Source organism: Rhinichthys klamathensis, unplaced genomic scaffold (genome assembly GCF_029890125.1).
Source record: "Rhinichthys klamathensis goyatoka isolate OS25496 unplaced genomic scaffold, OSU_Roscu_1.1 h1tg000549l_1, whole genome shotgun sequence".
NCBI classification, from domain to species: domain Eukaryota; kingdom Metazoa; phylum Chordata; class Actinopteri; order Cypriniformes; family Leuciscidae; genus Rhinichthys; species Rhinichthys klamathensis.
Window position 1 is genome coordinate 933,228 of NW_026607020.1, and position 12,618 is coordinate 945,845.

Genomic DNA, 12,618 nt, shown 5'->3' on the forward strand with positions numbered 1-12,618 from the left:
ATGCAGGTCAAACGAGGTACTAGATCTCATACGACTCTATTAACAACAAAACTAAGCTGATGTTGTCCATATTTTAGAGATGTAAATAGATAACCATGTTTACATGAACATCCATATAAACATGCTTTAAATATTTCTGATCTCAGATCAGCTCCTTTGTCCAGTAAGATGACCTTAATTATAATACAAGAGGCTAAAAGTTCATATCACACTGATTTCTTAAAGGATAAGTCAACCAAGAATGAAAATTCTGTCATTAACTGAATGATTTGATATAAAATGACTATGTACAAGTAGTATGGACTGCTTTTTAAGTATGTGTTTTTTTGTTCATTTTGGAGCTTGACAGTCTAAAACACCATCTATTTTCACTCTAAGGACAAGAGAAAGCTGTACGTTCTGGAAGAAAGACAATTATATATTTTGAATGACATTAGGGTGAATAAAGCTTGGAAGAATTTTCTACTTTTCAATTTATGAAACCTTTAAATTCAACCAAAATAATCTAAATATTTTCTAAATTCACTATATAACTTTGAATTCAGCCAGTCTCAGAGAAGCTAAAGAAACAAAGAGTGTGTGAAGTTAAGACAGTTCATATCTCCATATTTCGACTATCTGAGTCAATGTCCTGAAGCTCTTGAAGAAACACAGGGTTAGTGGTCAGACTGCATGGGCATTTTATTAAATCAGTATGCATGGAATGATGCGTTCTGGACCGTGAATGGATTTGGAAGCTCAGTGTGATATCAGACCCCCTAAAACAAAAATAAATTCTGATCTAAGACTAGTTTTGATGTGTGTGTAAGTGTGTTTAGCAATGTTTTTTTCTATATAAGATTCCACTCAGCTTTTCACACTGCGCTTAACACTGGGTTACGATATTTTTAAACCCCAGGCTGAGGCCAAGGCAAGACATTTCCACAGAGGAACAAGCCGTTTATACATCAGGTTATGTTGAGTCAGTTTGTTGTGAGCTGTATTCGTCCAATCAATGTTATTGACCTCCTGAATATGTACATTGTGACATTTTAAACCTCTTGTATAATCTCAATTGTCTTTCCAGCTTGGAATCAAACCTCAATCTCTCTATCCTCCCCCCTTCGCTCCTGTTTCTCTCTCGTTCTGTCTTTGGACTTGTTTATCCCTCTTATGCTTTGCAGACAAATTTAGGTGTAATGCCTCTTGACTGTGAAGTTTGTGGTCTTGAAGCAGACTGTATGGCTGCCATCTGTTTCGCAAAGAGGTCTACTTAAACTCTTAAGGTCAACATGAAATAACAAATTACTGTACTATTTACATGGTACTCCAAGGTACTCCAAGTTTTTTTTTAAAGGTATTACCATGGAACATGTCCGAAAATGTAATTACTCAGAAGTTGCTCTTTTATAACTTTGGAGCAAACATGGTAGTTTTTATTGGTAATACACACAATAAGGAGGCACATACAGTACATACCCTTGCATTGCACTTTAAAGAGTTAGTAGCAGAAGTTTTTAAGAGTGCAACACGACCTCAGCTCACAGCAGAGCAGGAATTAGGTCATCTCAAAGCCGCCCTGCAGTTCCTGTTATTGGGAACCCTCTCGACCCATTAAAAATGAAAGAGCTCTTTAGCATTTTGATACAGTCAGTCCCACGTCAAAACACAAACACACACGCGCTCCTGTCAAACACGATCAGCGATCTGCATGCCACGGGGGGCATTTTGTTTTGCTGTGCTCACCCAAGGGTCACACAGAGAGTACAGGGTGCGTGTGTGTGTGTGTGTGTGTGTGTGTGTGTGTGAAAGGGGAGACGTCTCATATGCCAAGACTGTGACCTTAACTCACAGAGAGCAAACACCTGGTCGTGCTGTTGTCATGGAAATGCTGCCTGGTCCTCTCTGATGGGACGTCTCAAGGGCGGTGTGATGCGTCTTGGGGAAATGAGGGGGAAATTTTGGGTGGACATATGCGGACAACACCCCATCAGCCAGCTGTTCTGTCTACAACATGAGTTCTCTGCACATGTCAAGCCACTGGTCTGCTGTTCTGGTGTGTTGCTGGGAATTCTGGGTATGCTAACATACATTCCAATTAAACCAAAGTCCCTTTCAGGCAAGAAACTATTTCAGTCATGCAAGTACAGCTCCAGTCTCTTTGAATGGGGAAGCATCAAATTCTCCAAAGCGGTTCACCCAGCTGACGATTAAATTCTTGTTGTGGCAAGCAGGGCGGGGTCGAGAGCCGTGGGAACGGAGCGAGGCTGGTGGTGCGAATGCTAATGAGCGTCACCTGCGCACCACACCGGTTTCAAATCTCACTGAGGAGCTCTGGAAAGGTAAAAAAAGGAGTGACGACAGTGCAAGACGAGAGATGACCAACCCTGGGACATTTATGTTGGTGATTTTATTATGCGGCAGTCGTCTGTGAGGGGCTTTACTTTTAGAGGAAAACTTTACGTTAAATGTTCGCTGGTTCCCACCTGCTTCTTCCCTGAGCCTTTAACTTTGCCATATTCACATTTGAAATCCCCAGTACAATCTGACAACAACTGTCTCCTAATTTTTATTTCAAACTAAATTGTGCATGTCTTGAGTTCCCATTTGCATGTAAGTGTGTCCAAGGTCTAGTTCTTGTTTTGTCTAGGATTATCCATGATGTGTACATAACATAATGGAAAGAAGTTAATAAAGGCCAGTCTTACACAAGAATAGTCAAAAGTGGAGCCTAAAAAATAAAAAATAATATCAAAGCTCAAATCATGACAAAAAACGTAATTTTTCAAGCTGGACCAGCCAATGTGCATATACAGTCCTAAATAACCCTGACTGTTTCTAAGAACACTGTTGAGCTTCTAAGGGCAGCTGCAGTGACGCGATGGCTTTACCAACTGGCGAATGCCTCTTTTACTTAGAAGACGGGACTTATTCTGCCATATTGCGCGTTGCACTTTCTCCCATTCATAGCAATACGAGTGCACCGTCATTGTATATCTAAAGTCTTTGCTATAAACCCTGAGTGTTTCCTGTGTTCTATCAGGCCTCAGGGTTTGAATGATTTCCTATGCATAGGTAATGATCATTCCAAATGAGATTGATAATTAAGCATCAATTATGAATTAGCTTCCACGCCTCTAATTCAACTGAAGAATGCTGGGAATTACTGGGATTTGCTGGATAATCGAGTGTCCCTGCATATGATTGCCTTTTTAAGAGTGGATTCACTCATTATATCCTTTCCTGTCAGTGTGTGGAGGTGTATCCACTGGCGTATGGGATCCATGTCTCTCCACTTGAGCCCCCTCATGACATTATGAGTCTATTATATCAGACAAAATTAGCCATATCTAGACCATTTGAACACATCTAGATTGTAAATATATACAGCATTTTTACATAGATGCAGAAAGGCGACATAAGTGCATTTACACAGATTCACATTCACAGGAAAAATTGCTGTAGCTATTTTCATGTATGACGATCCATTTATACTGTTTCACGAGTTCGCCTACCCATCCAGTCTTAATATTTAATGGTAAACAAACATGGCTTGCTGTCCTCGATGGAGGCTCAAAACCAAGGCTCAGCTCGAGCTCTGAACTCAACCCCCCAATAGTGGTAGTACGTATATAGGGAGAATGAGAGAAATAGAGTTGGAGAGGGGGAGGTGAAGGGAGGAAGAGGTGAAGATGGAGAGGTGGAGGGATGCGGGAAGAGGTGAAGATGGAGAGGTGGAGGGATGCGGGAAGAATTGTCGCTGGAACGGCGCAATGAAGGCTGCTTATATATGCTCGTAATGATGATTGACAGGACTGAACCTACTTTACAAAAATGAAGTGTGATAATGTTTATTTTGAAAGCCCTAAAAATAAATGTTTTCGCTCCCAATTGTTCTCAGACCCCTTAAAATAGACTCAAGTTAAAAAAATCTAAATAAGACAAATGATAAACTAAAAGTAAAGGCATGTGAAAAGCAAAATAATGTTAAACTAATATAAAGAACACTGCCTGAAATGACAACTGTCTCCATTTGTAATACTATTTAACCCTGATAAAATGTTCATGCATGACATCATATCTTTAGGCAAGGCCACGTCTCATGGTTTGTGGTTGGGCCCATAAAATTGTGTGTATTTTTGTGTGCTACAGCCGGTTCATAATGCAGCTCTGTGACACACGGGCCTGTTACATTGACAGGCGCAGGAGAAACATCCTGATTACCCTCTTCCCTCCGGGCTCACACACGAGAGAGAGAGAGAGAGAGAGAGAGAGAGAGAGAGAGAGAGAGAGAGAGAGAGAGGGGACAGGCAGCAAGAGAAAACTGGCCATATGGGGTCTACGGGTGGTTTGGTCCCTATGTGTTAGGGGAGCAGCTCAAAGCAAGTGTGTTTCTGAGGGTTTTGGGCATATGGTGTCATAGAGGGGGGCAAGTACCACAGGAAAACACACATGACTTATCTTTCATCACGGGTTTGGAGAGAGCAGATCTCTGCAGATAAATGCCTCGACATTCGCGGCACCCGTATTAGCCAAATAGTATCTTAGCGCCGTGATTTAGTGAGTGCAAAAAGCTGAAATCATAGAAACAGTGGGAGCCTCATTCAAGATTTGAATTCCCACAAAAAGTACCAAAAACCACAATGTTCAGAGAATACATAATGATTGTGGTGGTTAACCTCAAGTGCTGACATTTTTAACTGCTTAACTGTTGTAATTTGAATGTGTATGTGAACACATAATAGCTCTGCTTTGCCTAGTTGTCTACATAGACAGCATTTTATCTGTCTAAATCCATGTTTTTGTTTTCCTTCATAATTTTTTTTTATCAAATTGTTATAATTCAATAAAATGTAAAAAAAAAAAAAAAAAAAGGTTTTCTTTCAGGTGACGTATGCTGGACTTGTTCAATCATTTAGTCCACTTATACCCCACCAGTTCACATTCAGATCTGCCTCGAACCAATAAATAGAACCAAGTCCCACCCTTGACTGTTTTAATTTGATGATCCTTTATTGACAATTGTATGTCACGATACAAAAGGAAGGCTCAATCGCTACTTAAAAGTCCAATTTTAAGGCAACATTCTTTGCTCATAAGGTAATCCCAGAAAAACTACTGTGCCAAACAATAAAGATGGTGGACTAGCTGAGTGAGCAACTTTTCATTATTGTAAACTGAATGAAAGCGAAAAAGTTAAACATAAAAAAATACAAATATTTTTACCCAATATGCGTGTGTTCTATATTTTTGATTATTAAAACACCACATCGTTAGCTTAGCAACATGTGCTAACCCAAATCAATAGTGTCAAGCCACAACTGAGCAGATTCTGTTCAAATCACCTCAAATCACCAACTCTTGCTGAGAAGGAATGACTTCCAAAGGCAAATAACAACATACAACCCTTTTCAAAAAAATGAATGTTAAATAAATTGACTCATTATACCTGTTTCAAACAGAGTGAGTACATCTGCAGGCAGAAGACAACAAGCCAGCTCACTAGATTTGGAAAGGGCAGTAATTTTTCCAATGACGCAATATTTTTGCAACACTGACAGTCACCTGACCTGACCGCACAAGCGTTAATATTCATGAACTGTCAAAATGAGCCATTGCAATCCGGAGACACCTCTGCTTTCTGTTTTTCTAAGAGAACAACCAATTAGGAGCCAATTTACAGGCTGTGAGGGGTCAAAAGGTCAAGGCATTGATGGATTGTGGGGTCTAAGGACACATCAATATAATCCCATCAAACACGGTTACGAATCCAACATGTTTGTCTATGAAAAGTAGCAGCATTTGTATGTGTGGGCATTAGACTAGTGTAAAAGTGTGAGGCCATGTGCTGTTTTATGTTTAAATAAACCGGACATCCCACAACGCCGCACTGGGCTCGGCCCCAGTGGAGAAAACTGCAGCAGGGGTGAGTTGGCAAAGGAATATAAAGACACGTCCAATTGAATAATCAATAAATGTCAGCCGTAGATTAATTACACAGCCTGGAAGACGTACCAGCTGAAATTATGAAGACACCAAATTCAATAAAAGACTTTGGGCAGCACTTCTGGGGAGCATCAGTTAGACAATAAAAGTAAAAGGGCTATGAACACGGATCTACTCATCTGATTGGCAACAGACTCACAATTAATCTGACGTGCTAAACTCAATCCTGTTGAGTTCATCTCATGGGCTGTTTCCGAATTCACATGAGCAGAACGCTGTGCCATATCAAAGTGAAAGGGCGGTTTGAAAGGTCAATACAAGTGAATTTATGAGAGTAACCTTACAGGCATCTTCCATCACATCCACCATCCATCTCTCAGACCTTCGGAGTGAGAGGTAGAGGGAGAAAAAGATGAGAGGAAGTGGCGGAAAAAGCTCAGACGGCCTTTAGGAAGCACATGTCAAGCACTGGCAGTGTTTGTGCTTTGAGGAAATGTTAACGGATCATTCTCTGACCTTTGCTGATGCGTGCATGTGTGTGTGTGTGTGTGTAACTATGCAATCAAAAAATCGTGCCATTCTTATATTCTGCTCAAATCCAATTTTCTTGTGAGGTAGCTCACATTAGCTTTTAAATGTGGCCCATATCAAACACTAGTCCGGACATGCAACACTTCCCTACATGGCACACAAAACACTGATGTAACCTCTGCGGTTCTACTCGCCCCACTCCAAGTGGGATTCAAACAGGCATTTCCGGCATGGGTGTCAGGTACACTAAAAAGGATGCTAAAGATCGCAGCCTCTACCATCAGTCACTAGCTCCCCTCTTGAGGCCAAGGAAGTGAGGTTTACCCGCACAGCTCTTTACTAGATGGCCTCCGTTACACTCACCCCCCTAAACCTCACTCCCATCCGGGTCATGGCACCAGTGTAAACCCTCCGGTTCTACTCACCTCATTCCAGCAGCCATATCACCCTGTAGCCCAAGACTGGTTGCACACTGAAGCTAAGCAGGGCTGAGCCTGGTTAGTACCTGGATGGGAGACCTCCTGAGAAAACCAGGTTGCTGCTGGAAGAGGTGTTAGTGAGGCCAGTAGGGGGCGCTCACCCTGTGGTCTGTGTGGGTCCTAACGCCCTAGTATAGTAATGGGGACACTATACTGTCAAAGAGCACTGTCCTTTGAACGAGACGTTAAACCGAGGCCCTGACTCTCTGTGGTCACAAAAAATCCCAGGATGTCTTTCGAAAGAGTAGGGGTGTAACCCCGGCATCCTGGCCAAATTTGCCCAGTGGCCTCTGTCCATCATGGCCTCCTAATCATCCCCACATATATATACCAATTGGCTTCATCACTATGTCTCCTCTCCACCAGTAAGCTGGTGTGTGGTGGGCGTTCTGGTGCAATATGGCTGCCGTCGCATCATCCAGGTGGATGCTGCACATTGGTGGTGGTTGAGGAGATCCCCCCTTCTATGGAAAGCGCTTTGAGTGCCAAGAAAAGCGCTATATAAATGTAATAAATTATTATTATTATTATTCCAAACGGGCTTCGAACATGTGTTTCCGGCATTGTAGGCAGATGCGTTAAGCCTCTAGTGTCAGTCCCTAGATCAGCTCTTGAGGCCAAGGGAGTGAGGTTTTTACCCGCACAGCTCTTTACTAGCTGGCCTCTGTTACGCTCACCCCCCTAAACCTCACTCCCATCCGGGTCACGGCACCAATGTAACCCCTCCAGTTATACTTGCCTCGCTCTGATTTGATCCGCATGAGGGGCGGGTGTGCTAACATGGAACCTAAACACCATGGCCTCTAGCATCAGTCGCATGCGTGCCTCTTTACTAGCTGGTCTCGGTTACACTGACACATCCATTCATTTTGAGGGTAAGTGGAGGATCAAAAAAAGGATCAAATTCAGTTGCTGAGCTCAAATTCGAATGCCACAGATACGGGTCTGAATATTTAAGCAAATGTAATTATTCATTTTAATAGATTTTTTTTTTTACACATCTGGTCATAACAAAATGTGAAAAAAATGAAGGGTCTGAATACTTTCACAAGGCATTAAATACATTATATTAACATTAGTGGCGACATAAGAGGCAACATTATTTCCATAAAAAAAAAAACTAAATTATGCTGTTTTTATATTTAAATTTGCTCATAAGGAAAACTGTAGGGGGAAAACTGTCAGTGTGTGAGTTTTATTGATTAAAAAAATAAAGGGAAATTATGTTCAGGTGGAGTACCCCTCTAAATGTCAAATCACACAAATTACAACCGAACTTTTCACAATGATGACACACTGCAATGAAAGTGGCCCAGATTAGAATTGAAAATGTCAAATGTCATTGATTTCTGTTGTTCACACTATCATCCAAACTCTAGGATAATTGGGCCATATTAAACTGCATGTGTGATCGTAGCCTGTGTGTAAGAGTGTGCCTCAGCAAATCTTTTTTTCAGTGATGACTATCAAGTGAGTAACGACGTGATGCATACACATGCTCATCACTTTCCCTGATCAATACACACACATCAGCCTTCAGAAGGACATCAGGGCAAGGGAAAGCGTATAGGTGTCAATGATGTGTCAAAACCGTCCCTACACACACATTATACAAACCCCTACACAAATAGTGATGACCTATTGATGTGCTGACATTAAAGATAAGCACACTTGATCATTACATTATTTAGAAAAAGAAAAGGGATGTGTGAATGCAAGCTCAATTTCACACACTGTTGTGTTACAAAATGTGTCAGAATGCAATTAATAATCCAACACAAATACTAATTTTTATCTCAGCACTGCCAAAAGGGATGCTAGAGTGAGCGTTGTCATAAATGGCCTGTTTCTGTGTTCAGTTTTCTGTTTAGATTAACTAATTTGTGGACTTTGGATTTAGCGGATTACCCAAATAACTAATTTAGTTCCACAGCATTGGAAATTTAAGGTAAATAACCTAAATACTGAGGTTTGTTACAAGCCGAAGTAATGCAAAAACACACACAGCACCATTCACACTAACAGCAACTTTTAGCATTGAAACAATTAAATGTCAATTAGAGTTTCCAAGAAAAGGCATCAACGACCACTGGACAACACACTAAACGTTGGCTAAGCATTCGCATTTGTATACTTGCGTAGAGTATGTTTCAGGCCTAGAGAGAGAAAGAGCAAGATAAAAAGGCGAGGTCTGTATTTATTCCTTGTCACATAAGCACATGTAAATGTAGCCGCTCTGGCTTAGGTTATGAAGTGTTTACTGAATGTTAAAATCCACTGCGTATTGAACATACAGACATTCAGTGTGGTCAGCAACCCCTGGGCAAGTAGTCGTATCGTCCCTGTAGGGATTCACAGACACACACATTGACAATAAGATCTGCCTCGTAATGCCGGCTGGCAGGTCACAGAGAGATATCACTGTCATACACACACACAAAGACACACACTCCTGCCCTTCTGTCATCTGCCCCTGATAGCACCCAGAATGCGTTTGAGGTCGTTTCAACATCATATCTGGTGTTTGCACTGAACGAAAGGATATCGCAACATCCTTCCTTGCATTCCAGCCTCTTTCTCTCTATCTCACCTCAGTGAGACACTCTCTCTGTATATCTCATTGCATTGTTGAGCCTGCAGCAGTCAGCCCTTGAGCTACGCTACGATTGGCTGGAGATGATGTCATCTCTTCCGGAGAGCTCCGCAGCGGCGCACGCCATTGGCTGGGAGCGTAAACGGTGCCGGAGTGCTGAGATCTCACTTTCATTCATGTGCAGCTGGGGAGGGGCATTTATTGGCGGGTGGCCCGTGACCTCACAGCTAAGGTTGGATTTTAGCGGTACGCTGTTAAACTGTCCCAGCGTAATGATACTTCAGACATACACTAGAATGAAGTGCTAATGGGAGTTTATAATGGGATGAAAAAAAGTGTGGAGCCCAGGGCTTTTTTCATGCAGCTCAGGTGTGCGCACACACGCTAATATCTGCACCAGCAGGCTTAACGGTGTTCACACATTCATTACACACACATTTACACGCAGCCACATGGTGACTGGAGCAACCTAATCAGTGCATCCTCTGATGGGGGTTGGGATATGGAGGTGGGGTTGTCCTGGAGCGTGAGGCTGTCACCATGGCGACACTGCAGATGATGCACTCCTCCTGGAGTTGGGGGAGCTGAGTAAAGATGGAGAGTGCTGGGGAGCTTCCTTACACAGATAAACACACACCAGACTGCTTGCGTGCGAGATGGGTGCCACTTAGTGAACCCCACTGGACATACACTAACCCATCTCAACATGTGCGAAACCATACCACACACTAGGTATTAGCCAGCAATATCCCATCGTGATGTGAATGTCTCTCTTCTCTCGCTCTCGTTCTCCACCCTGTACATGATGTCATTGTTTTTCTGTAGTTGCTGCAGAGGCATATGAACATGATTCTTTCCAGGATCTTATCAAATCCCCTCTTCTGGACGTTCGAAAATGTGCAGTTCTCTTCCTCATACTGCTTCTCAAAGAGGACCTCCACCAATATGTGGCAATGAATATAACTAGAGTCCCGGCCTTGCACATTACCAGCAAAACTGGGTTAATTCAATTTAACATACAATGCAAAACTGCAGATTACATGCTCTACACAAGTCTATTACTAATCCAATCCAGACAACACAACAGTCTAAAGAAGCTTAAAAGACTTAGCTATGCCGTTTTCCGCAATTTCAATTTTGTTATCACCACACTTTGACATGGTGCTGCTGAAATGGAATTGAATTCATTTACAGCAATTAACTGTCTAATCTTTCCTTCTCATCAATTTGCCATTTAGGGTGATTTGGTTGCTGTGTGGTGGGTGGTATCACTTCAATCTCAGACAATAAAATGCATTTTTATGTTTGTTCTGACGTATTGTGTTATCAAGCGTGGCACAAATCTCTGCTGTTGACAGTAATTCACTGTAGTGGCTCATCTAAAGTAATGGGTGCTCTGGTAATGCAGTGATGCATACAGGAACAAGTTGGAGTCCTAATGGAACGACTATGAGTCTAACAAGTCGCTAGTCCTCAAATGTCACAGAGATAGGAAACGCATGGTGCCTGCTTGAACTGGTCAAACACATGCTCAAACACAGTAGGCAAGGCAAGGCCAGGCATGCTCAAGCACAGTAAGTTAAACACAAGCCTGGTTTCATGCATGCCTGACACAAATGTCCATGATTTTTCAAATACCACATCAACAGCGTGAATGGATATAACATCACCACACACAAAACTATCAAGACCAAGGGTTATTTGCACTAAACCCTGCGCACTGATAAACCATGATGCCAAGTCACATACTGGCCATATTTTCAACACTAGATAAGGCCATTTACAGAACACCGTTTTAGAATAACAAGGCTAAATAGAAGAAGTTCAAAAGGACAAGTTATGTCTTAAACTTCCTTCACCGATTAAGTGTATTCTACATGCATGACTGATTCTACCTGTCTCCGACCCCACTGATAGCCTTGAAGTGGTCTCTTCTCTTGTGACCAAAACAAGTAATGACAAGGCCCCTCTTTGTCTAATGAAGTTTAAAAGAGAGAGCATATTTCTTGTGATGTCTAATGAAGATCCCTCTCATATACATGCATAATCTCATGCATTCATCCTTTTTATCAGTGAACTGGAAAGGGGCATGCGGCTGTCTTTTGACCCTAAGGTCAAACCAGGATAAAGGTCAAGTGGACATACAAAAGAGACCTGACTCCAGCCTACAGCACTTTCCAGCCAACTTTCCTTTGGTCCCACCTGCTCAACAGATCCTTTGAGGGACTGAAACTTTAGGACATCTCTTTCATGATACTGGCTTTTCTTTCACTTCAGAGGAAATTAATTCCTGTGGTGTTGATAATCCACTGTCACTGAAGCATCTGATTGTGGATGCCTAAGACAGAGACACTTCTTGTTCAGTGCTAACAACCAATTGCACTGACCTATTGGATTTGCAATGTGATTGTCTTGGATATTAAAGCAGTGGAGAGGATGAGTCGAGGAAGGGATAGAAAAGAGACATGGTGAAAGCTACACAGAGATGAGCTGAAAGGGTCTCTTCGGCTCTCTGTGATCTCACCGCTCTCTTAAAGGGGCAGAAGCATTAAAGACTTCTAATGGCTAGCCATGAAAAAGCTCCCTCTGATCTCTGTTCAGATAAAAAAAAAAAAAAAACATATCTCATTAATTCCACTTCAATGTAAATAATATTTAAAAATAAAAAACAAGCACACAACCAGCTCATAGTTTCGTAGATATAATGCAATTATAGGACTCAACCACATCTCATTTCACCACGGATTTCTTTGCCTACAATTTTCTGTGTATTTAATAATATTTCAATATAAAGGAGAATATAGTCTTTGCTTCAGCAATCAAATGTCACATCAAACAAACGAGTGTTTCCCAACCCTTATCCTGGAGTACCACAACCCTGCACATTTTGAATGTTTCCCTAATTAAACACACCTGGTTCAACTCATCAGCTCATTGGTAGAGACTCCAAGACCTGAAATGGGTGTTTCAGATAAGAGAGACATAAACATGTGTACTGTTGGGGCTAAACCAGGACCATGGCTAAAAGCCATTGCTTTAAACCAGGGGTAGGCAAGTTCGGTCCTAGAGAGCCGCTGTCCTGCAGAATTT

General features: G+C 41.9%; 1 protein-coding gene and 1 pseudogene across 5 annotated transcripts in view; one reads left to right on the top strand and one right to left on the bottom strand.

The window, feature by feature from the left end:
• sh2d3ca (SH2 domain containing 3Ca) overlaps positions 1–12,618 on the bottom strand; it is a 54,663-nt gene that overhangs the window by 19,300 nt on the left and 22,745 nt on the right. The window lies entirely within an intron of this gene.
• On the top strand, positions 6,887–7,003 carry LOC130073534 (5S ribosomal RNA; annotated as a pseudogene).